The 21,873-nt window shown below is 39.6% G+C and overlaps 27 non-coding genes across 27 annotated transcripts; all 27 read right to left on the reverse strand.

The window, feature by feature from the left end:
• Positions 1-799: 799 nt before the first annotated feature.
• TRNAA-AGC (transfer RNA alanine (anticodon AGC)) lies at positions 800-872 on the reverse strand. The gene has a single exon. It is a non-coding gene; the product is annotated as a tRNA-Ala (tRNA).
• Positions 873-1,849: 977 nt separating this feature from the next.
• On the reverse strand, positions 1,850-1,922 carry TRNAA-AGC (transfer RNA alanine (anticodon AGC)). Its single transcript has one exon. It is a non-coding gene; the product is annotated as a tRNA-Ala (tRNA).
• A 330-nt stretch (positions 1,923-2,252) lies between these two features.
• Positions 2,253-2,325, reverse strand: TRNAK-CUU (transfer RNA lysine (anticodon CUU)). The gene has a single exon. It is a non-coding gene; the product is annotated as a tRNA-Lys (tRNA).
• Positions 2,326-2,899: 574 nt separating this feature from the next.
• Positions 2,900-2,972, reverse strand: TRNAA-AGC (transfer RNA alanine (anticodon AGC)). Its single transcript has one exon. It is a non-coding gene; the product is annotated as a tRNA-Ala (tRNA).
• A 564-nt stretch (positions 2,973-3,536) lies between these two features.
• On the reverse strand, positions 3,537-3,609 carry TRNAE-CUC (transfer RNA glutamic acid (anticodon CUC)). Its single transcript has one exon. It is a non-coding gene; the product is annotated as a tRNA-Glu (tRNA).
• A 352-nt stretch (positions 3,610-3,961) lies between these two features.
• TRNAA-AGC (transfer RNA alanine (anticodon AGC)) lies at positions 3,962-4,034 on the reverse strand. Its single transcript has one exon. It is a non-coding gene; the product is annotated as a tRNA-Ala (tRNA).
• A 1,379-nt stretch (positions 4,035-5,413) lies between these two features.
• On the reverse strand, positions 5,414-5,486 carry TRNAK-CUU (transfer RNA lysine (anticodon CUU)). Its single transcript has one exon. It is a non-coding gene; the product is annotated as a tRNA-Lys (tRNA).
• A 574-nt stretch (positions 5,487-6,060) lies between these two features.
• On the reverse strand, positions 6,061-6,133 carry TRNAA-AGC (transfer RNA alanine (anticodon AGC)). The gene has a single exon. It is a non-coding gene; the product is annotated as a tRNA-Ala (tRNA).
• A 330-nt stretch (positions 6,134-6,463) lies between these two features.
• Positions 6,464-6,536, reverse strand: TRNAK-CUU (transfer RNA lysine (anticodon CUU)). Its single transcript has one exon. It is a non-coding gene; the product is annotated as a tRNA-Lys (tRNA).
• A 1,624-nt stretch (positions 6,537-8,160) lies between these two features.
• Positions 8,161-8,233, reverse strand: TRNAA-AGC (transfer RNA alanine (anticodon AGC)). The gene has a single exon. It is a non-coding gene; the product is annotated as a tRNA-Ala (tRNA).
• Positions 8,234-8,563: 330 nt separating this feature from the next.
• TRNAK-CUU (transfer RNA lysine (anticodon CUU)) lies at positions 8,564-8,636 on the reverse strand. Its single transcript has one exon. It is a non-coding gene; the product is annotated as a tRNA-Lys (tRNA).
• Positions 8,637-9,847: 1,211 nt separating this feature from the next.
• TRNAK-CUU (transfer RNA lysine (anticodon CUU)) lies at positions 9,848-9,920 on the reverse strand. Its single transcript has one exon. It is a non-coding gene; the product is annotated as a tRNA-Lys (tRNA).
• A 352-nt stretch (positions 9,921-10,272) lies between these two features.
• Positions 10,273-10,345, reverse strand: TRNAA-AGC (transfer RNA alanine (anticodon AGC)). Its single transcript has one exon. It is a non-coding gene; the product is annotated as a tRNA-Ala (tRNA).
• Positions 10,346-10,675: 330 nt separating this feature from the next.
• TRNAK-CUU (transfer RNA lysine (anticodon CUU)) lies at positions 10,676-10,748 on the reverse strand. Its single transcript has one exon. It is a non-coding gene; the product is annotated as a tRNA-Lys (tRNA).
• A 1,211-nt stretch (positions 10,749-11,959) lies between these two features.
• On the reverse strand, positions 11,960-12,032 carry TRNAK-CUU (transfer RNA lysine (anticodon CUU)). The gene has a single exon. It is a non-coding gene; the product is annotated as a tRNA-Lys (tRNA).
• Positions 12,033-12,384: 352 nt separating this feature from the next.
• Positions 12,385-12,457, reverse strand: TRNAA-AGC (transfer RNA alanine (anticodon AGC)). Its single transcript has one exon. It is a non-coding gene; the product is annotated as a tRNA-Ala (tRNA).
• Positions 12,458-12,787: 330 nt separating this feature from the next.
• On the reverse strand, positions 12,788-12,860 carry TRNAK-CUU (transfer RNA lysine (anticodon CUU)). Its single transcript has one exon. It is a non-coding gene; the product is annotated as a tRNA-Lys (tRNA).
• Positions 12,861-14,071: 1,211 nt separating this feature from the next.
• TRNAK-CUU (transfer RNA lysine (anticodon CUU)) lies at positions 14,072-14,144 on the reverse strand. Its single transcript has one exon. It is a non-coding gene; the product is annotated as a tRNA-Lys (tRNA).
• Positions 14,145-14,911: 767 nt separating this feature from the next.
• Positions 14,912-14,984, reverse strand: TRNAK-CUU (transfer RNA lysine (anticodon CUU)). Its single transcript has one exon. It is a non-coding gene; the product is annotated as a tRNA-Lys (tRNA).
• Positions 14,985-15,559: 575 nt separating this feature from the next.
• On the reverse strand, positions 15,560-15,632 carry TRNAA-AGC (transfer RNA alanine (anticodon AGC)). The gene has a single exon. It is a non-coding gene; the product is annotated as a tRNA-Ala (tRNA).
• Positions 15,633-16,185: 553 nt separating this feature from the next.
• Positions 16,186-16,258, reverse strand: TRNAN-AUU (transfer RNA asparagine (anticodon AUU)). Its single transcript has one exon. It is a non-coding gene; the product is annotated as a tRNA-Asn (tRNA).
• Positions 16,259-16,610: 352 nt separating this feature from the next.
• Positions 16,611-16,683, reverse strand: TRNAD-AUC (transfer RNA aspartic acid (anticodon AUC)). The gene has a single exon. It is a non-coding gene; the product is annotated as a tRNA-Asp (tRNA).
• A 330-nt stretch (positions 16,684-17,013) lies between these two features.
• On the reverse strand, positions 17,014-17,086 carry TRNAR-CCU (transfer RNA arginine (anticodon CCU)). Its single transcript has one exon. It is a non-coding gene; the product is annotated as a tRNA-Arg (tRNA).
• A 352-nt stretch (positions 17,087-17,438) lies between these two features.
• TRNAA-AGC (transfer RNA alanine (anticodon AGC)) lies at positions 17,439-17,511 on the reverse strand. Its single transcript has one exon. It is a non-coding gene; the product is annotated as a tRNA-Ala (tRNA).
• Positions 17,512-17,852: 341 nt separating this feature from the next.
• Positions 17,853-17,925, reverse strand: TRNAK-CUU (transfer RNA lysine (anticodon CUU)). The gene has a single exon. It is a non-coding gene; the product is annotated as a tRNA-Lys (tRNA).
• A 977-nt stretch (positions 17,926-18,902) lies between these two features.
• On the reverse strand, positions 18,903-18,975 carry TRNAK-CUU (transfer RNA lysine (anticodon CUU)). Its single transcript has one exon. It is a non-coding gene; the product is annotated as a tRNA-Lys (tRNA).
• Positions 18,976-21,675: 2,700 nt separating this feature from the next.
• Positions 21,676-21,748, reverse strand: TRNAA-AGC (transfer RNA alanine (anticodon AGC)). The gene has a single exon. It is a non-coding gene; the product is annotated as a tRNA-Ala (tRNA).
• Positions 21,749-21,873: the final 125 nt, after the last annotated feature.

Genomic DNA, 21,873 nt, shown 5'->3' on the forward strand with positions numbered 1-21,873 from the left:
TGTGTTCATCTAGACTCATACGCTACCTAATCTTGAAGTTAAATTTCCCACCAATGAGAAACCAAGGGAGATACCATTTTTGATTGTTATTGCATGTCTAATGCAAGAATAATCACCAGATTATGAGAGTCCAGCAAAAATTACTCATTTTCGCCCAACGTGGGGCTTGAACACACAACCCTGAGATTAAGAGTCTCATGCTCTACCGACTGAGCTAGCCGGGCTCCCACTTCAAGATGGTATGCAGACTAATCATTTTTTTATGAAGGAAATCCATTCCTGGACAATTTTTGGGAGTTATTGCATGTCTAATGCAAGATTAATCTCCATATTATGAGAGTCAATGCAATATTCAGGCAAAAATTACTCGTTTTCGCCCAACGTGGGGCTCGAACCCACGACCCTGAGATTAAGAGTCTCATGCTCTACCGACTGAGCTAGCCGGGTTCCCTCCTTAAGACAGTATGCAGACCAATCCCTTTTTGTGAAGAAAATCAAATCCTGGATATTCCTCTACTCTTGTTTTGCAAGGAAAGCCAGATTTATACATCCTTCAGAGGACAGAGTGTCAAAAAAAATAAGAGAAAATGAAAATGGAAGTTGTGAGAACTCCATTTTGAGATTGCATAAGAATTCAAATTTCTCTCACATGCTAAAGAATACCTGAACCCTTTTGATTAAACCACTTTAGTTGTTATAATGAGACCATATTTGAAAGCCATCTGTGATTTTTCTGTTCTTACTCTGCAATGACCTTGGCAATGACAAGTTAAAAATAAAATGTATGCAAATTGTATAATGGAGAATGCGGGCATCGATCCCGCTACCTCTCGCATGCTAAGCGAGCGCTCTACCATTTGAGCTAATTCCCCTGTGTGTTTAATCTGCATAACATGAAAAAAGTAACCTCACTGCCTTCCACACTTTATTTGAAGTCCAATTGCCCATAACAGTGTTAAGTTCACTCCTAACTTATGCCTTACCTCCACTTATGGGATGTTTTACAGTTCAGGTTGGCCTGTTTACTACTCGAATATGAGTGATATTGCGGTGTGTTCATCTAGACTCATACCCTAGCTAATCTTGAAGTTAAATTTCCCACCAATGAGAAACCAAGGGAGATACCATTTTTGATAGTTATTGCATGTCTAATGCAAGAATAATCACCAGATTATGAGAGTCCAGCAAAAATTACTCATTTTTGCCCAACGTGGGGCTCGAACCCACGACCCGGAGATTAAGAGTCTCATGCTCTACCGACTGAGCTAGCCGGGCTCCCACTTCAAGATGGTATGCAGACTAATCATTTTTTATGAAGGAAATCCATTCCTGGACAATTTTTGGGAGTTATTGCATGTCTAATGCAAGATTAATCTCCATATTATGAGAGTCATTGCAATATTCAGGCAAAAATTACTCGTTTTCGCCCAACGTGGGGCTCCAACCTACGACCCTGAGATTAAGAGTCTGATGCTCTACCGACTGAGCTAGCCGGGTTCCCTCCTTAAGACAGTATGCAGACCAATCCCTTTTTGTGAAGAAAATCAAATCCTGGATATTCCTCTACTCTTGTTTTGCAAGGAAAGCCAGATTTATACATCCTTCAGAGGACAGAGTGTCAAAAAAAATAAGAGAAAATGAAAATGGAAGTTGTGAGAACTTCATTTTGAGATTGCATAAGAATTCAAATTTCTCTCACATGCTAAAGAATACCTGAACCCTTTTGATTAAACCACTTTAGTTGTTATAATGAGACCATATTTGAAAGCCATCTGTGATTTTTCTGTTCTTACTCTGCAATGACCTTGGCAATGACAAGTTAAAAATAAAATGTATGCAAATTGTATAATGGAGAATGCGGGCATCGATCCCGCTACCTCTCGCATGCTAAGCGAGCGCTCTACCATTTGAGCTAATTCCCCTGTGTGATTAATCTGCATAACATGAAAAAAGTAGCCTTACTGCCTTCCACACTTTATTTGAAGTCCAATTGCCCATAACAGTGTTAAGTTCACTCCTAACTTATGCCTAACCTCCACTTATGGGATGTTTTACAGTTCAGGTTGGCCTGTTTACTACTCGAATATGAGTGATATTGTGGTGTGTTCATCTAGACTCATACCCTACCTAATCTTGAAGTTAAATTTCCCACCAATGAGAAACCAAGGGAGATACCATTTTTGATAGTTATTGCATGTCTAATGCAAGAATAATCACCAGATTATGAGAGTCCAGCAAAAATTACTCATTTTCGCCCAACGTGGGGCTCGAACCCACGACCCTGAGATTAAGAGTCTCATGCTCTACCGACTGAGCTAGCCGGGCTCCCACTTCAAGATGGTATGCAGACTAATCATTTTTTATGAAGGAAATCCATTCCTGGACAATTTTTGGGAGTTATTGCATGTCTAATGCAAGATTAATCTCCATATTATGAGAGTCAATGCAATATTCAGGCAAAAATTACTCGTTTTCGCCCAACGTGGGGCTCCAACCCACGACCCTGAGATTAAAAGTCTCATGCTCCACCGACTGAGCTAGCCGGGTTCCCTCCTTAAGACAGTATGCAGACCAATCCCTTTTTGTGAAGAAAATCAAATCCTGGATATTCCTCTACTCTTGTTTTGCAAGGAAAGCCAGATTTATACATCCTTCAGAGGACAGAGTGTCAAAAAAAATAAGAGAAAATGAAAATGGAAGTTGTGAGAACTTCATTTTGAGATTGCATAAGAATTCAAATTTCTCTCACATGCTAAAGAATACCTGAACCCTTTTGATTAAACCACTTTAGTTGTTATAATGAGACCATATTTGAAAGCCATCTGTTATTTTTCTGTTCTTACTCTGCAATGACCTTGGCAATGACAAGTTAAAAATAAAATGTATGCAAATTTTATAATGGAGAATGCGGGCATCGATCCCGCTACCTCTCGCATGCTAAGCGAGCGCTCTACCATTTGAGCTAATTCCCCTGTGTGTTTAATCTGCATAACATGAAAAAAGTAACCTTACTGCCTTCCACACTTTATTTGAAGTCCAATTGCCCGTAACAGTGTTAAGTTCACTCCTAACTTATGCCTTACCTCCACTTATGGGATGTTTTACAGTTCAGGTTGGCCTGTTTACTACTCGAATATGAGTGATATTGCGGTGTGTTCATCTAGACTCATACCCTAGCTAATCTTGAATTTAAATTTCCCACCAATGAGAAACCAAGGGAGATACCATTTTTGATAGTTATTGCATGTCTAATGCAAGAATATTCACCAGATTATGAGAGTCAATGCAATAATCCAGCAAAAATTACTCATTTTCGCCCAATGTGGGGCTCGAACCCACAACCCTGAGATTAAGAGTCTCATGCTCTACGGACTGAGCTAGCCGGGCTCCAACTTCAAGATGGTATGCAGACTAATCATTTTTTATTAAGGAAATCCATTCCTGGACAATTTTTGGGAGTTATTGCATGTCTAATGCAAGATTAATCTCCATATTATGAGAGTCAATGCAATATTCAGGCAAAACATACTCGTTTTCGCCCAACGTGGGGCTCAGACCCACGACCCTGAGATTGAGAGTCTCATGCTCTACCGACTGAGCTAGCCGGGTTCCCTCCTTAAGACAGTATGCAGACCAATCCCTTTTTGTGAAGAAAATCAAATCCTGGATATTCCTCTACTCTTGTTTTGCAAGGAAAGCCAGATTTATACATCCTTCAGAGGACAGAGTGTCAAAAAAAATAAGAGAAAATGAAAACGGAAGTTGTGAGAACTTCATTTTGAGATTGCATAAGAATTCAAATTCCTCTCACATGCTAAAGAATACCTGAACCCTTTTGATTAAACCACTTTAATTGTTATAATGAGACCATATTTGAAAGCCATCTGTGATTTTTCTGTTCTTACTCTGCAATGACCTTGGCAATGACAAGTTAAAAATAAAATGTATGCAAATTTTATAATGGAGAATGCGGGCATCGATCCCGCTACCTCTCGCATGCTAAGCGAGCGCTCTACCATTTGAGCTAATTCCCCTGTGTGTTTAATCTGCATAACATGAAAAAAGTAACCTCACTGCCTTCCAAACTTTATTTGAAGTCCAATTGCCCATAACAGTGTTCAGTTCACTCCTAACTTATGCCTTACCTCCACTTATGGGATGTTTTACAGTTCAGGTTGGCCTGTTTACTACTCGAATATGAGTGATATTGTGGTGTGTTCATCTAGACTCATACCCTACCTAATCTTGAAGTTAAATTTCCCACCAATGAGAAACCAAGGGAGATACCATTTTTGATAGTTATTGCATGTCTAATGCAAGAATAATCACCAGATTATGAGAGTCCAGCAAAAATTACTCATTTTCGCCCAATGTGGGGCTCGAACCCACGACCCTGAGATTAAGAGTCTCATGCTCTACCGACTGAGCTAGCCGGGCTCCCAACTTCAAGATGGTATGCAGACTAATCATTTTTTATGAAGGTAATCCATTCCTGGACAATTTTTGGGAGTTATTGCATGTCTAATGCAAGATTAATCTCCATATTATGAGAGTCAATGCAATATTCAGGCAAAAATTACTCGTTTTCGCCCAACGTGGGGCTCGAACCCACGACCCTGAGATTAAGAGTCTCATGCTCTACCGACTGAGCTAGCCGGGTTCCCTCCTTAAGACAGGATGCAGACCAATCCCTTTTTGTGAAGAAAATCAAATCCTGGATATTCCTCTACTCTTGTTTTGCAAGGAAAGCCAGATTTATACATCCTTCAGAGGACAGAGTGTCAAAAAAATAAGAGAAAATGAAAATGGAGTTGTGAGAACTTCATTTTGAGATTGCATAAGAATTCAAATTCCTCTCACATGCTAAAGAATACCTGAACCCTTTTGATTAAACCACTTTAGTTGTTATAATGAGACCATATTTGAAAGCCATCTGTGATTTTTCTGTTCTTACTCTGCAATGACCTTGGCAATGACAAGTTAAAAATAAAATGTATGCAAATTTTATAATGGAGAATGCGGGCATCGATCCCGCTACCTCTCGCATGCTAAGCGAGCGCTATACCATTTGAGCTAATTCGCCTGTGTGTTTAATCTGCATAACATTAAAAAAGTAACCTCACTGCCTTCCACACTTTATTTGAAGTCCAATTGCCCATAACAGTGTTCAGTTCATTCCTAACTTATGCCTTACCTCCACTTATGGGATGTGTTACAGTTCAGGTTGGCCTGTTTACTACTCGAATATGAGTGATATTGTGGTGTGTTCATCTAGACTCATACCCTACCTAATCTTGAAGTTAAATTTCCCACCAATGAGAAACCAAGGGAGGTACCATTTTTGATAGTTATTGCATGTCTAATGCAAGAATAATCACCAGATTATGAGAGTCCAGCAAAAATTACTCATTTTCGCCCAACGTGGGGCTCGAACCCACGACCCTGAGATTAAGAGTCTCATGCTCTACCGACTGAGCTAGCCGGGCTCCCACTTCAAGATGGTATGCAGACTAATTATTTTTTATGAAGGAAATCCATTCCTGGACAATTTTTGGGAGTTATTGCAGGTCTAATGCAAGATTAATCTCCATATTATGAGAGTCAATGCAATATTCAGGCAAAAATTACTCTTTTTCGCCCAACGTGGGGCTCGAACACACGACCCTGAGATTAAGAGTCTCATGCTCTACCGACTGAGCTAGCCGGGCTCCCTCCTTAAGACAGTATGCAGACCAATCCCTTTTTGTGAAGAAAATCAAATCCTGGATATTCCTCTACTCTTGTTTTGCAAGGAAAGCCAGATTTATACATCCTTCAGAGGACAGAGTGTCAAAAAAAATAAGAGAAAATTAAAATGGAAGTTGTGAGAACTTCATTTTGAGATTGCATAAGAATTCAAATTCCTCTCACATGCTAAAGAATACCTGAACCCTTTTGATTAAACCACTTTAGTTGTTATAATGAGACCATATTTGAAAGCCATCTTTGATTTTTCTGTTCTTACTCTGCAATGACCTTGGCAATGACAAGTTAAAAATAAAATGTATGCAAATTTTATAATGGAGAATGCGGGCATCGATCCCGCTACCTCTCGCATGCTAAGCGAGCGCTCTACCATTTGAGCTAATTCCCCTGTGTGTTTAATCTGCATAACATGAAAAAAGTAACCTTACTGCCTTCCACACTTTATTTGAAGTCCAATTGCCCGTAACAGTGTTAAGTTCACTCCTAACTTATGCCTTACCTCCACTTATGGGATGTTTTACAGTTCAGGTTGGCCTGTTTACTACTCGAATATGAGTGATATTGCGGTGTGTTCATCTAGACTCATACCCTAGCTAATCTTGAATTTAAATTTCCCACCAATGAGAAACCAAGGGAGATACCATTTTTGATAGTTATTGCATGTCTAATGCAAGAATAATCACCAGATTATGAGAGTCCAGCAAAAATTACTCATTTTCGCCCAACGTGGGGCTCGAACCCACGACCCTGAGATTAAGAGTCTCATGCTCTACCGACTGAGCTAGCCGGGCTCCCACTTCAAGATGGTATGCAGACTAATCATTTTTTATGAAGGAAATCCATTCCTGGACAATTTATGGGAGTTATTGCATGTCTAATGCAAGATTAATCTCCATATTATGAGAGTCAATGCAATATTCAGGCAAAAATTACTCGTTTTCGCCCAACATGGGGCTCGAACCCACGACCCTGAGATTAAGAGTCTCATGCTCTACCGACTGAGCTAGCCGGGTTCCCTCCTTAAGACAGTATGCAGACCAATCCCTTTTTGTGAAGAAAATCAAATCCTGGATATTCCTCTACTCTTGTTTTGCAAGGAAAGCCAGATTTATACATCCTTCAGAGGACAGAGTGTCAAAAAAAATAAGAGAAAATGAAAATGGAAGTTGTGAGAACTTCATTTTGAGATTGCATAAGAATTCAAATTCCTCTCACATGCTAAAGAATACCTGAACCCTTTTGATTAAACCACTTTAGTTGTTATAATGAGACCATATTTGAAAGCCATCTGTGATTTTTCTGTTCTTACTCTGCAATGACCTTGGCAATGACAAGTTAAAAATAAAATGTATGCAAATTTTATAATGGAGAATGCGGGCATCGATCGCGCTACCTCTCGCATGCTAAGCGAGCGCTCTACCATTTGAGCTAATTCCCCTTTGTGTTTAATCTGCATAACATGAAAAAGTAACCTTACTGCCTTCCACACTTTATTTGAAGTCCAATTGCCCATAACAGTGTTAAGTTCACTCCTAACTTATGCCTTACCTTCACTTATGGGATGTTTTACAGTTCAGGTTGGCCTGTTTACTACTCGAATATGAGTGATATTGTGGTGTGTTCATCTAGACTCATATGCTACCTAATCTTGAAGTTAAATTTCCCACCAATGAGAAACCAAGGGAGATACCATTTTTGATAGTTATTGCATGTCTAATGCAAGAATAATCACCAGATTATGAGAGTCCAGCAAAAATTACTCATTTTCGCCCAACGTGGGGCTTGAACCCACGACCCTGAGATTAAGAGTCTCATGCTCTACCGACTGAGCTAGCCGGGCTCCCACTTCAAGATGGTATGCAGACTAATCATTTTTTTATGAAGGAAATCCATTCCTGGACAATTTTTGGGAGTTATTGCATGTCTAATGCAAGATTAATCTCCTTATTATGAGAGTCAATGCAATATTCAGGCAAAAATTACTCGTTTTCGCCCAACGTGGGGCTCCAACCCACGACCCTGAGATTAAGAGTCTGATGCTCTACCGACTGAGCTAGCCGGGTTCCCTCCTTAAGACAGTATGCAGACCAATCCCTTTTTGTGAAGAAAATCAAATCCTGGATATTCCTCTACTCTTGTTTTGCAAGGAAAGCCAGATTTATACATCCTTCAGAGGACAGAGTGTCAAAAAAAATAAGAGAAAATGAAAATGGAAGTTGTGAGAACTTCATTTTGAGATTGCATAAGAATTCAAATTTCTCTCACATGCTAAAGAATACCTGAACCCTTTTGATTAAACCACTTTAGTTGTTATAATGAGACCATATTTGAAAGCCATCTGTGATTTTTCTGTTCTTACTCTGCAATGACCTTGGCAATGACAAGTTAAAAATAAAATGTATGCAAATTGTATAATGGAGAATGCGGGCATCGATCCCGCTACCTCTCGCATGCTAAGCGAGCGCTCTACCATTTGAGCTAATTCCCCTGTGTGATTAATCTGCATAACATGAAAAAAGTAACCTTACTGCCTTCCACACTTTATTTGAAGTCCAATTGCCCATAACAGTGTTAAGTTCACTCCTAACTTATGCCTAACATCCACTTATGGGATGTTTTACAGTTCAGGTTGGCCTGTTTACTACTCGAATATGAGTGATATTGTGGTGTGTTCATCTAGACTCATACCCTACCTAATCTTGAAGTTAAATTTCCCACCAATGAGAAACCAAGGGAGATACCATTTTTGATAGTTATTGCATGTCTAATGCAAGAATAATCACCAGATTATGAGAGTCCAGCAAAAATTACTCATTTTCGCCCAACGTGGGGCTCGAACCCACGACCCTGAGATTAAGAGTCTCATGCTCTACCGACTGAGCTAGCCGGGCTCCCACTTCAAGATGGTATGCAGACTAATCATTTTTTATGAAGGAAATCCATTCCTGGACAATTTTTGGGAGTTATTGCATGTCTAATGCAAGATTAATCTCCATATTATGAGAGTCAATGCAATATTCAGGCAAAAATTACTCGTTTTCGCCCAACGTGGGGCTCCAACCCACGACCCTGAGATTAAAAGTCTCATGCTCTACCGACTGAGCTAGCCGGGTTCCCTCCTTAAGACAGTATGCAGACCAATCCCTTTTTGTGAAGAAAATCAAATCCTGGATATTCCTCTACTCTTGTTTTGCAAGGAAAGCCAGATTTATACATCCTTCAGAGGACAGAGTGTCAAAAAAAATAAGAGAAAATGAAAATGGAAGTTGTGAGAACTTCATTTTGAGATTGCATAAGAATTCAAATTTCTCTCACATGCTAAAGAATACCTGAACCCTTTTGATTAAACCACTTTAGTTGTTATAATGAGACCATATTTGAAAGCCATCTGTTATTTTTCTGTTCTTACTCTGCAATGACCTTGGCAATGACAAGTTAAAAATAAAATGTATGCAAATTGTATAATGGAGAATGCGGGCATCGATCCCGCTACCTCTCCCATGCTAAGCGAGCGCTCTACCATTTGAGCTAATTCCCCTGTGTGTTTAATCTGCATAACATGAAAAAAGTAACCTCACTGCCTTCCACACTTTATTTGAAGTCCAATTGCCCATAACAGTGTTAAGTTCACTCCTAATTTATGCCTTACCTTCACTTATGGGATGTTTTACAGTTCAGGTTGGCCTGTTTACTACTCGAATATGAGTGATATTGTGGTGTGTTCATCTAGACTCATACCCTAGCTAATCTTGAAGTTAAATTTCCCACCAATGAGAAACCAAGGGAGATACCATTTTTGATAGTTATTGCATTTCTAATGCAAGAATATTCACCAGATTATGAGAGTCAATGCAATAATCCAGCAAAAATTACTCATTTTCGCCAAATGTGGGGCTCGAACCCACAACCCTGAGATTAAGAGTCTCATGCTCTACCGACTGAGCTAGCCGGGCTCCCACTTCAAGATGGTATGCAGACTAATCATTTTTTATGAAGGAAATCCATTCCTGGACAATTTCTGGGAGTTATTGCAGGTCTAATGCAAGATTAATCTCCATATTATGAGAGTCAATGCAATATTCAGGCAAAAATTACTCGTTTTCGCCCAACGTGGGGCTCGAACCCACGACCCTGAGATTAAGAGTCTCATGCTCTACCGACTGAGCTAGCCGGGCTCCCTCCTTAAGACAGTATGCAGACCAATCCCTTTTTGTGAAGAAAATCAAATCCTGGATATTCCTCTACTCTTGTTTTGCAAGGAAAGCCAGATTTATACATCCTTCAGAGGACAGAGTGTCAAAAAAAATAAGAGAAAATGAAAACGGAAGTTGTGAGAACTTCATTTTGAGATTGCATAAGAATTCAAATTCCTCTCACATGCTAAAAAATACCTGAACCCTTTTGATTAAACCACTTTAGTTGTTATAATGAGACCATATTTGAAAGCCATCTGTGATTTTTCTGTTCTTACTCTGCAATGACCTTGGCAATGACAAGTTAAAAATAAAATGTATGCAAATTTTATAATGGAGAATGCGGGCATCGATCCCGCTACCTCTCGCATGCTAAGCGAGCGCTCTACCATTTGAGCTAATTCCCCTGTGTGTTTAATCTGCATAACATGAAAAAAGTAACCTCACTGCCTTCCACACTTTATTTGAAGTCCAATTGTCCATAACAGTGTTCAGTTCACTCCTAACTTATGCCTTACCTTCACTTATGGGATGTTTTACAGTTCAGGTTGGCCTGTTTACTACTCGAATATGAGTGATATTGTGGTGTATTCATCTAGACTCATACCCTACCTAATCTTGAAGTTAAATTTCCCACCAATGAGAAACCAAGGGAGATACCATTTTTGATAGTTATTGCATGTCTAATGCAAGAATAATCACCAGATTATGAGAGTCCAGCAAAAATTACTCATTTTCGCCCAACGTGGGGCTCGAACCCACGACCCTGAGATTAAGAGTCTCATGCTCTACCGACTGAGCTAGCCGGGCTCCCACTTCACGATGGTATGCAGACTAATCATTTTTTATGAAGGAAATCCATTCCTGGACAATTTTTGGGAGTTATTGCATGTCTAATGCAAGATTAATCTCCATATTATGAGAGTCAATGCAATATTCAGGCAAAAATTATTCGTTTTCGCCCAACGTGGGGCTCTAACCCACGACCCTGAGATTAAGAGTCTCATGCTCTACCGACTGAGCTAGCCGGGTTCCCTCCTTAAGACAGTATGCAGACCAATCCCTTTTTGTGAAGAAAATCAAATCCTGGATATTCCTCTACTCTTGTTTTGCAAGGAAAGCCAGATTTATACATCCTTCAGAGGACAGAGTGTCAAAAAAAATAAGAGAAAATGAAAATGGAAGTTGTGAGAACTTCATTTTGAGATTGCATAAGAATTCAAATTCCTCTCACATGCTAAAGAATACCTGAACCCTTTTGATTAAACCACTTTAGTTGTTATAATGAGACCATATTTGATAGCCATCTGTGATTTTTCTGTTCTTACTCTGCAATGACCTTGGCAATGACAAGTTAAAAATAAAATGTATGCAAATTTTATAATGGAGAATGCGGGCATCGATCCCGCTACTTCTCGCATGCTAAGCAAGCGCTCTACCATTTGAGCTAATTCCCCTGTGTGTTTAATCTGCATAACAAGAGAAAAGTAACCTCACTGCCTTCCACACTTTATTTGAAGTCCAATTGCCCATAACAGTGTTCAGTTCACTCCTAACTTATGCCTTACCTTCACTTATGGGATGTTTTACAGTTCAGGTTGGCCTGTTTACTACTCGAATATGAGTGATATTGTGGTGTGTTCATCTAGACTCATACCCTAGCTAATCTTGAAGTTACATTTCCCACCAATGAGAAACCAAGGGAGATACCATTTTTGATAGTTATTGCATGTCTAATGCAAGAATATTCACCAGATTATGAGAGTCAATGCAATAATCCAGCAAAAATTACTCATTTTCGCCAAATGTGGGGCTCGAACCCACAACCCTGAGATTAAGAGTCTCATGCTCTACCGACTGAGCTAGCCGGGCTCCCACTTCAAGATGGTATGCAGACTAATCATTTTTTATGAAGGAAATCCATTCCTGGACAATTTCTGGGAGTTATTGCAGGTCTAATGCAAGATTAATCTCCATATTATGAGAGTCAATGCAATATTCAGGCAAAAATTACTCGTTTTCGCCCAACGTGGGGCTCGAACCCACGACCCTGAGATTAAGAGTCTCATGCTCTACCGACTGAGCTAGCCGGGCTCCCTCCTTAAGACAGTATGCAGACCAATCCCTTTTTGTGAAGAAAATCAAATCCTGGATATTCCTCTACTCTTGTTTTGCAAGGAAAGCCAGATTTATACATCCTTCAGAGGACAGAGTGTCAAAAAAAATAAGAGAAAATGAAAACGGAAGTTGTGAGAACTTCATTTTGAGATTGCATAAGAATTCAAATTCCTCTCACATGCTAAAAAATACCTGAACCCTTTTGATTAAACCACTTTAGTTGTTATAATGAGACCATATTTGAAAGCCATCTGTGATTTTTCTGTTCTTACTCTGCAATGACCTTGGCAATGACAAGTTAAAAATAAAATGTATGCAAATTTTATAATGGAGAATGCGGGCATCGATCCCGCTACCTCTCGCATGCTAAGCGAGCGCTCTACCATTTGAGCTAATTCCCCTGTGTGTTTAATCTGCATAACATGAAAAAAGTAACCTCACTGCCTTCCACACTTTATTTGAAGTCCAATTGTCCATAACAGTGTTCAGTTCACTCCTAACTTATGCCTTACCTTCACTTATGGGATGTTTTACAGTTCAGGTTGGCCTGTTTACTACTCGAATATGAGTGATATTGTGGTGTATTCATCTAGACTCATACCCTACCTAATCTTGAAGTTAAATTTCCCACCAATGAGAAACCAAGGGAGATACCATTTTTGATAGTTATTGCATGTCTAATGCAAGAATAATCACCAGATTATGAGAGTCCAGCAAAAATTACTCATTTTCGCCCAACGTGGGGCTCGAACCCACGACCCTGAGATTAAGAGTCTCATGCTCTACCGACTGAGCTAGCCGGGCTCCCACTTCACGATGGTATGCAGACTAATCATTTTTTATGAAGGAAATCCATTCCTGGACAATTTTTGGGAGTTATTGCATGTCTAATGCAAGATTAATCTCCATATTATGAGAGTCAATGCAATATTCAGGCAAAAATTATTCGTTTTCGCCCAACGTGGGGCTCTAACCCACGACCCTGAGATTAAGAGTCTCATGCTCTACCGACTGAGCTAGCCGGGTTCCCTCCTTAAGACAGTATGCAGACCAATCCCTTTTTGTGAAGAAAATCAAATCCTGGATATTCCTCTACTCTTGTTTTGCAAGGAAAGCCAGATTTATACATCCTTCAGAGGACAGAGTGTCAAAAAAAATAAGAGAAAATGAAAATGGAAGTTGTGAGAACTTCATTTTGAGATTGCATAAGAATTCAAATTCCTCTCACATGCTAAAGAATACCTGAACCCTTTTGATTAAACCACTTTAGTTGTTATAATGAGACCATATTTGATAGCCATCTGTGATTTTTCTGTTCTTACTCTGCAATGACCTTGGCAATGACAAGTTAAAAATAAAATGTATGCAAATTTTATAATGGAGAATGCGGGCATCGATCCCGCTACTTCTCGCATGCTAAGCAAGCGCTCTACCATTTGAGCTAATTCCCCTGTGTGTTTAATCTGCATAACAAGAGAAAAGTAACCTCACTGCCTTCCACACTTTATTTGAAGTCCAATTGCCCATAACAGTGTTCAGTTCACTCCTAACTTATGCCTTACCTTCACTTATGGGATGTTTTACAGTTCAGGTTGGCCTGTTTACTACTCGAATATGAGTGATATTGTGGTGTGTTCATCTAGACTCATACCCTAGCTAATCTTGAAGTTACATTTCCCACCAATGAGAAACCAAGGGAGATACCATTTTTGATAGTTATTGCATGTCTAATGCAAGAATATTCACCAGATTATGAGAGTCAATGCAATAATCCAGCAAAAATTACTCATTTTCGCCCAACGTGGGGCTCAAACCCACGACCCTGAGATTAAGAGTCTCATGCTCTACCGACTGAGCTAGCCGGGCTCCCACTTCAAGATGGTATGCAGACTAATCATTTTTTATGAAGGAAATCCATTCCTGGACAATTTTTGGGAGTTATTGCAGGTCTAATGCAAGATTAATTTCCATGTTATGAGAGTCAATGCAATATTCAGGCAAAAATTACTCGTTTTCGCCCAACGTGGGGCTCGAACCCACGACCCTGAGATTAAGAGTCTCATGCTCTACCGACTGAGCTAGCCGGGCTCCCTCCTTCAGACAGTATGAAGACCAATCCCTTTTTGTGAAGAAAATCAGATCCTGGATATTCCTCTACTCTTGTTTTGCAAGGAAAGCCAGATTTATACATCCTTCAGAGGACAGAGTGTCAAAAAAAGTAAGAGAAAATGAAAATGGAAGTTGTGAGAACTTCATTTTGAGATTGCATAAGAATTCAAATTCCTCTCACATGCTAAAGAATACCTGAACCCTTTTGATTAAACCACTTTAGTTGTTATAATGAGACCATATTTGAAAGCCATCTGTGATTTTTCTGTTCTTACTCTGAAATGACCTTGGCAATGACAAGTTAAAAATAAAATGTATGCAAATTGTATAATGGAGAATGCGGGCATCGATCCCGCTACCTCTCACATGCTAAGCGAGCGCTCTACCATTTGAGCTAATTCCCCTGTGTGTTTAATCTGCATAACATGAAAAAAGTAACCTCACTGCCTTCCACACTTTATTTGAAGTCCAATTGCCCATAACAGTGTTAAGTTCACTCCTAACTTATGCCTTACCTCCACTTATGGGATGTTTTACAGTTCAGGTTGGCCTGTTTACTACTCGAATATGAGTGATATTGCGGTGTGTTCATCTAGACTCATACCCTAGCTAATCTTGAAGTTAAATTTCCCACCAATGAGAAACCAAGGGAGATACCATTTTTGATAGTTATTGCATGTCTAATGCAAGAATATTCACCAGATTATGAGAGTCAATGCAATAATCCAGCAAAAATTACTCATTTTCGCCCAACGTGGGGCTCGAACCCACGACCCTGAGATTAAGAGTCTCATGCTCTACCGACTGAGCTAGCCGGGCTCCCACTTTAAGATGGTATGCAGACTAATCATTTTTTATGAAGGAAATCCATTCCTGGACAATTTTTGGGAGTTATTGCAGGTCTAATGCAAGATTAATCTCCATATTATGAGAGTCAATGCAATATTCAGGCAAAAATTACTTGTTTTCGCCCAACGTGGGGCTCGAACTCACGACCCTGAGATTAAGAGTCTCATGCTCTACCGACTGAGCTAGCCGGGCTCCCTCCTTAAGACAGTATGCAGACCAATCCCTTTTTGTGAAGAAAATCAAATCCTGGATATTCCTCTACTCTTGTTTTGCAAGGAAAGCCAGATTTATACATCCTTCAGAGGACAGAGTGTCAAAAAAAAATAAGAGAAAATGAAAACGGAAGTTGTGAGAACTTCATTTTGAGATTGCATAAGAATTCAAATTCCTCTCACATGCTAAAGAATACCTGAACCCTTTTGATTAAACCACTTTAGTTGTTATAATGAGACCATATTTGAAAGCCATCTGTGATTTTTCTGTTCTTACTCTGCAATGACCTTGGCAATGACAAGTTAAAAATAAAATGTATGCAAATTTTATAATGGAGAATGCGGGCATCGATCCCGCTACCTCTCGCATGCTAAGCGAGCGCTCTACCATTTGAGCTAATTCCCCTGTGGGTTTAATCTGCATAACATGAAAAAAGTAACCTCACTGCCTTCCACACTTTATTTGAAGTCCAATTGCCCATAACAGTGTTCAGTTCACTCCTAACTTATGCCTAACCTCCACTTATGGGATGTTTTACAGTTCAGGTTGGCCTGTTTACTACTCGAATATGAGTGATATTGTGGTGTGTTCATCTAGACTCATACCCTACCTAATCTTGAAGTTAAATTTCCCACCAATGAGAAACCAAGGGAGATACCATTTTTGATAGTTATTGCATGTCTAATGCAAGAATAATCACCAGATTATGAGAGTCCAGCAAAAATTACTCATTTTCGCCAAACGTGGGGCTCGAACCCACGACCCTGAGATTAAGAGTCTCATGCTCTACCGACTGAGCTAGCCGGGCTCCCGCTTCAAGATGGTATGCAGACTAATCATTTTTTTATGAAGGAAATCCATTCCTGGACAATTTTTGGGAGTTATTGCATGTCTAATGCAAGATTAATCTCCATATTATGAGAGTCAATGCAATATTCAGGCAAAAATTACTCGTTTTCGCCCAACGTGGGGCTCCAACCCACAACCCTGAGATTAATAGTCTCATGCTCTACCGACTGAGCTAGCCGGGTTCCCTCCTTAAGACAGTATGCAGACCAATCCCTTTTTGTGAAGAAAATCAAATCCTGGATATTCCTCTACTCTTGTTTTGCAAGGAAAGCCAGATTTATACATCCTTCAGAGGACAGAGTGTCAAAAAAAATAAGAGAAAATGAAAATGGAAGTTGTGAGAACTTCATTTTGAGATTGCATAAGAATTCAAATTTCTCTCACATGCTAAAGAATACCTGAACCCTTTTGATTAAACCACTTTAGTTGTTATAATGAGACCATATTTGAAAGCCATCTGTGATTTTTCTGTTCTTACTCTGTAATGACCTTGGCAATGACAAGTTAAAAATAAAATGTATGCAAATTTTATAATGGAGAATGCGGGCATCGATCCCGCTACCTCTCGCATGATAAGCGAGCGCTCTACCATTTGAGCTAATTCCCCTGTGTGTTTAATCTGCATAACATGAAAAAAGTAACCTTACTGCCTTCCACACTTTATTTGAAGTCCAATTGCCCATAACAGTGTTAAGTTCACTCCTAACTTATGCCTAACCTCCACTTATGGGATGTTTTACAGTTCAGGTTGGCCTGTTTACTACTCGAATATGAGTGATATTGTGGTGTGTTCATCTAGACTCATACCCTACCTAATCTTGAAGTTAAATTTCCCACCAATGAGAAACCAAGGGAGATACCATTTTTGATAGTTATTGCATGTCTAATGCAAGAATAATCACCAGATTATGAGAGTCCAGCAAAAATTACTCATTTTCGCCCAACGTGGGGCTCGAACCCACGACCCTGAGATTAGGAGTCTCATGCTCTACCGACTGAGCTAGCCGGGCTCCCTCCTTAAGACAGTATACAGACCAATCCCTTTTTGTGAAGAAAATCAAATCCTGGATATTCCTCTACTCTTGTTTTGCAAGGAAAGCCAGATTTATACATCCTTCAGAGGACAGAGTGTCAAAAAAAATAAGAGAAAATGAAAACGGAAGTTGTGAGAACTTCATTTTGAGATTGCATAAGAATTCAAATTCCTCTCACATGCTAAAAAATACCTGAACCCTTTTGATTAAACCACTTTAGTTGTTATAATGAGACCATATTTGAAAGCCATCTGTGATTTTTCTGTTCTTACTCTGCAATGACCTTGGCAATGACAAGTTAAAAATAAAATGTATGCAAATTTTATAATGGAGAATGCGGGCATCGATCCCGCTACCTCTCGCATGCTAAGCGAGCGCTCTACCATTTGAGCTAATTCCCCTGTGTGTTTAATCTGCATAACATGAAAAAGTAACCTCAATGCCTTCCACACTTTATTTGAAGTCCAATTGCCCATAACAGTGTTAAGTTCACTCCTAACTTATGCCTTACCTCCACTTATGGGATGTTTTACAGTTCAGGTTGGCCTGTTTACTACTCGAATATGAGTGATATTGCGGTGTGTTCATCTAGACTCATACCCTAGCTAATCTTGAAGTTAAATTTCCCACCAATGAGAAACCAAGGGAGATACCATTTTTGATAGTTATTGCATGTCTAATGCAAGAATATTCACCAGATTATGAGAGTCATTGCAATAATCCAGCAAAAATGACTCATTTTCGCCCAACGTGGGGCTCGAACCCACGACCCTGAGATTAAGAGTCTCATGCTCTACCGACTGAGCTAGCCGGGCTCCCACTTCAAGATGGTATGCAGACTGATCATTTTTTATGAAGGAAATCCATTCCTGGACAATTTTTGGGAGTTATTGCATGTCTAATGCAAGATTAATCTCCATATTATGAGAGTCAATGCAATATTCAGGCAAAAATGACTCGTTTTCGCCCAACGTGGGGCTCCAACCCACGACCCTGAGATTAAGAGTCTCATGCTCTACCGACTGAGCTAGCCGGGTTCCCTCCTTAAGACAGTATGCAGACCAATCCCTTTTTGTGAAGAAAATCAAATCCTGGATATTCCTCTACTCTTGTTTTGCAAGGAAAGCCAGATTTATACATCCTTCAGAGGACAGAGTGTCAAAAAAAATAAGAGAAAATGAAAATGGAAGTTGTGAGAACTTCATTTTGAGATTGCATAAGAATTCAAATTCCTCTCACATGCTAAAGAATACCTGAACCCTTTTGATTAAACCACTTTAGTTGTTATAATGAGACCATATTTGAAAGCCATCTGTGATTTTTCTGTTCTTACTCTGCAATGACCTTGGCAATGACAAGTTAAAAATAAAATGTATGCAAATTGTATAATGGAGAGTGCGGGCATCGATCCCGCTACCTCTCGCATGCTAAGCGAGCGCTCTACCATTTGAGCTAATTCCCCTGTGTGTTTAATCTGCATAACATGAAAAAAGTAACCTTACTGCCTTCCACACTTTATTTGAAGTCCAATTGCCCATAACAGTGTTAAGTTCACTCTTAACTTATGCCTAACCTTCACTTATGGGATGTTTTACAGTTCAGGTTGGCCTGTTTACTACTCGAATATGAGTGATATTGTGGTGTGTTCATCTAGACTCATACCCTACCTAATCTTGAAGTTAAATTTCCCACCAATGAGAAACCAAGGGAGATACCATTTTTGATAGTTATTGCATGTCTAATGCAAGAATAATCACCAGATTATGAGAGTCCAGCAAAAATTACTCATTTTTGCCCAACGTGGGGCTCGAACCCACGACCCTGAGATTAAGAGTCTCATGCTCTACCGACTGAGCTAGCCGGGCTCCCACTTCAAGATGGTATGCAGACTAATCATTTTTTATGAAGGAAATCCATTCCTGGACAATTTTTGGGAGTTATTGCATGTCTAATGCAAGATTAATCTCCATATTATGAGAGTCAATGCAATATTCAGGCAAAAATTACTCGTTTTCGCCCAACGTGGGGCTCCAACCCACGACCCTGAGATTAAGAGTCTCATGCTCTACCGACTGAGCTAGCCGGGCTCCCTCCTTAGGACAGTATGCAGACCAATCCCTTTTTGTGAAGAAAATCAAATCCTGGATATTCCTCTACTCTTGTTTTGCAAGGAAAGCCAGATTTATACATCCTTCAGAGGACAGAGTGTCAAATAAAAAATAAGAGAAAATGAAAACGGACGTTGTGAGAACTTCATTTTGAGATTGCATAAGAATTCAAATTCCTCTCACATGCTAAAGAATACCTGAACCCTTTTGATTAAACCACTTTAGTTGTTATAATGAGACCATATTTGAAAGCCATCTGTGATTTTTCTGTTCTTACTCTGCAATGACCTTGGCAATGACAAGTTAAAAATAAAATGTATGCAAATTTTATAATGGAGAATACAGGCATCGATCCCGCTACCTCTCGCATGCTAAGCGAGCGCTCTACCATTTGAGCTAATTCCCCTGTGTGTTTAATCTTCATAACATGAAAAAAGTAACCTCACTGCCTTCCACACTTTATTTGAAGTCCAATTGCCCATAACAGTGTTCAGTTCACTCCTAACTTATGCCTTACCTTCACTTATGGGATGTTTTACAGTTCAGGTTGGCCTGTTTACTACTCGAATATGAGTGATATTGTGGTGTGTTCATCTAGACTCATACCCTAGCTAATCTTGAAGTTAAATTTCCCACCAATGAGAAACCAAGGGAGATACCATTTTTGATAGTTATTGCATGTCTAATGCAAGAATATTCACCAGATTATGAGAGTCAATGCAATAATCCAGCAAAAATTACTCATTTTCGCCCAACGTGGGGCTCAAACCCACGACCCTGAGATTAAGAGGCTCATGCTCTACCGACTGAGCTAGCCGGGCTCCCACTTCAAGATGGTATGCAGACTAATTATTTTTTATGAAGGAAATCCATTCCTGGACAATTTTTGGGAGTTATTGCAGGTCTAATGCAAGATTAATCTCCATATTATGAGAGTCAATGCAATATTCAGGCAAAAATTACTCGTTTTCGCCCAACGTGGGGCTCGAACCCACAACCCTGAGATTAAGAGTCTCATGCTCTACCGACTGAGCTAGCCGGGCTCCCTCCTTAAGACAGTATGCAGACCAATCCCTTTTTGTGAAGAAAATCAAATCCTGGATATTCCTCTACTCTTGTTTTGCAAGGAAAGCCAGATTTATACATCCTTCAGAGGACAGAGTGTCAAAAAAAAATAAGAGAAAATTAAAACGGAAGTTGTGAGAACTTCATTTTGAGATTGCATAAGAATTCAAATTCCTCTCACATGCTAAAGAATACCTGAACCCTTTTGATTAAACCACTTTAGTTGTTATAATGAGACCATATTTGAAAGCCATCTGTGATTTTTCTGTTCTTACTCTGCAACGACCTTGGCAATGACAAGTTAAAAATAAAATGTATGCAAATTTTATAATGGAGAATGCGGGCATTGATCCCGCTACCTCTCGCATGCTAAGCGAGCGCTCTACCATTTGAGCTAATTCCCCTGTGTGTTTAATCTGCATAACATGAAAAAGTAACCTTACTGCCTTCCACACTTTATTTGAAGTCCAATTGCCCATAACAGTGTTCAGTTCACTCCTAACTTATGCCTTACCTCCACTTATGGGATGTTTTACAGTTCAGGTTGGCCTGTTTACTACTCGAATATGAGTGATATTGCGGTGTGTTCATCTAGACTCATACCCTAGCTAATCTTGAAGTTAAATTTCCCACCAATGAGAAACCAAGGGAGATACCATTTTTGATAGTTATTGCATGTCTAATGCAAGAATATTCACCAGATTATGAGAGTCAATGCAATAATCCAGCAAAAATTACTCATTTTCGCCCAACGTGGGGCTCAAACCCATGACCCTGAGATTAAGAGTCTCATGCTCTACCGACTGAGCTAGCCGGGCTCCCACTTCAAGATGGTATGCAGACTAATTATTTTTTATGAAGGAAATCCATTCCTAGACAATTTTTGGGAGTTATTGCAGGTCTAATGCAAGATTAATCTCCATATTATGAGAGTCAATGCAATATTCAGGCAAAAATTACTCATTTTCGCCCAACGTGGGGCTCGAACCCACGACCCTGAGATTAAGAGTCTCACGCTCCACCGACTGAGCTAGCCGGGCTCCCTCCTTAAGACAGTATGCAGACCAATCCCTTTTTGTGAAGAAAATCAAATCCTGGATATTCCTCTACTCTTGTTTTGCAAGGAAAGCCAGATTTATACATCCTTCAGAGGACAGAGTGTCAAAAAAAATAAGAGAAAATGAAAATGGAAGTTGTGAGAACTTAATTTTGAGATTGCATAAGAATTCAAATTCCTCTCACATGCTAAAGAATACCTGAACCCTTTTGATTAAACCACTTTAGTTGTTATAATGAGACCATATTTGAAAGCCATCTGTGATTTTTCTGTTCTTACTCTGCAATGACCTTGGCAATGACAAGTTAAAAATAAAATGTATGCAAATTTTATAATGGAGAATGCGGGCATCGATCCCGCTACCTCTCGCATGCTAAGCGAGCGCTCTACCATTTGAGCTAATTCCCCTGTGTGTTTAATCTGCATAACATGAAAAAAAGTAACCTTACTGCCTTCCACACTTTATTTGAAGTCCAATTGCCCATAACAGTGTTAAGTTCACTCCTAACTTATGCCTTACCTCCAGCTTATGG

Source organism: Lissotriton vulgaris, chromosome 1_1 (genome assembly GCF_964263255.1).
Source record: "Lissotriton vulgaris chromosome 1_1, aLisVul1.2, whole genome shotgun sequence".
Taxonomy (NCBI): Eukaryota; Metazoa; Chordata; class Amphibia; order Caudata; family Salamandridae; genus Lissotriton; species Lissotriton vulgaris.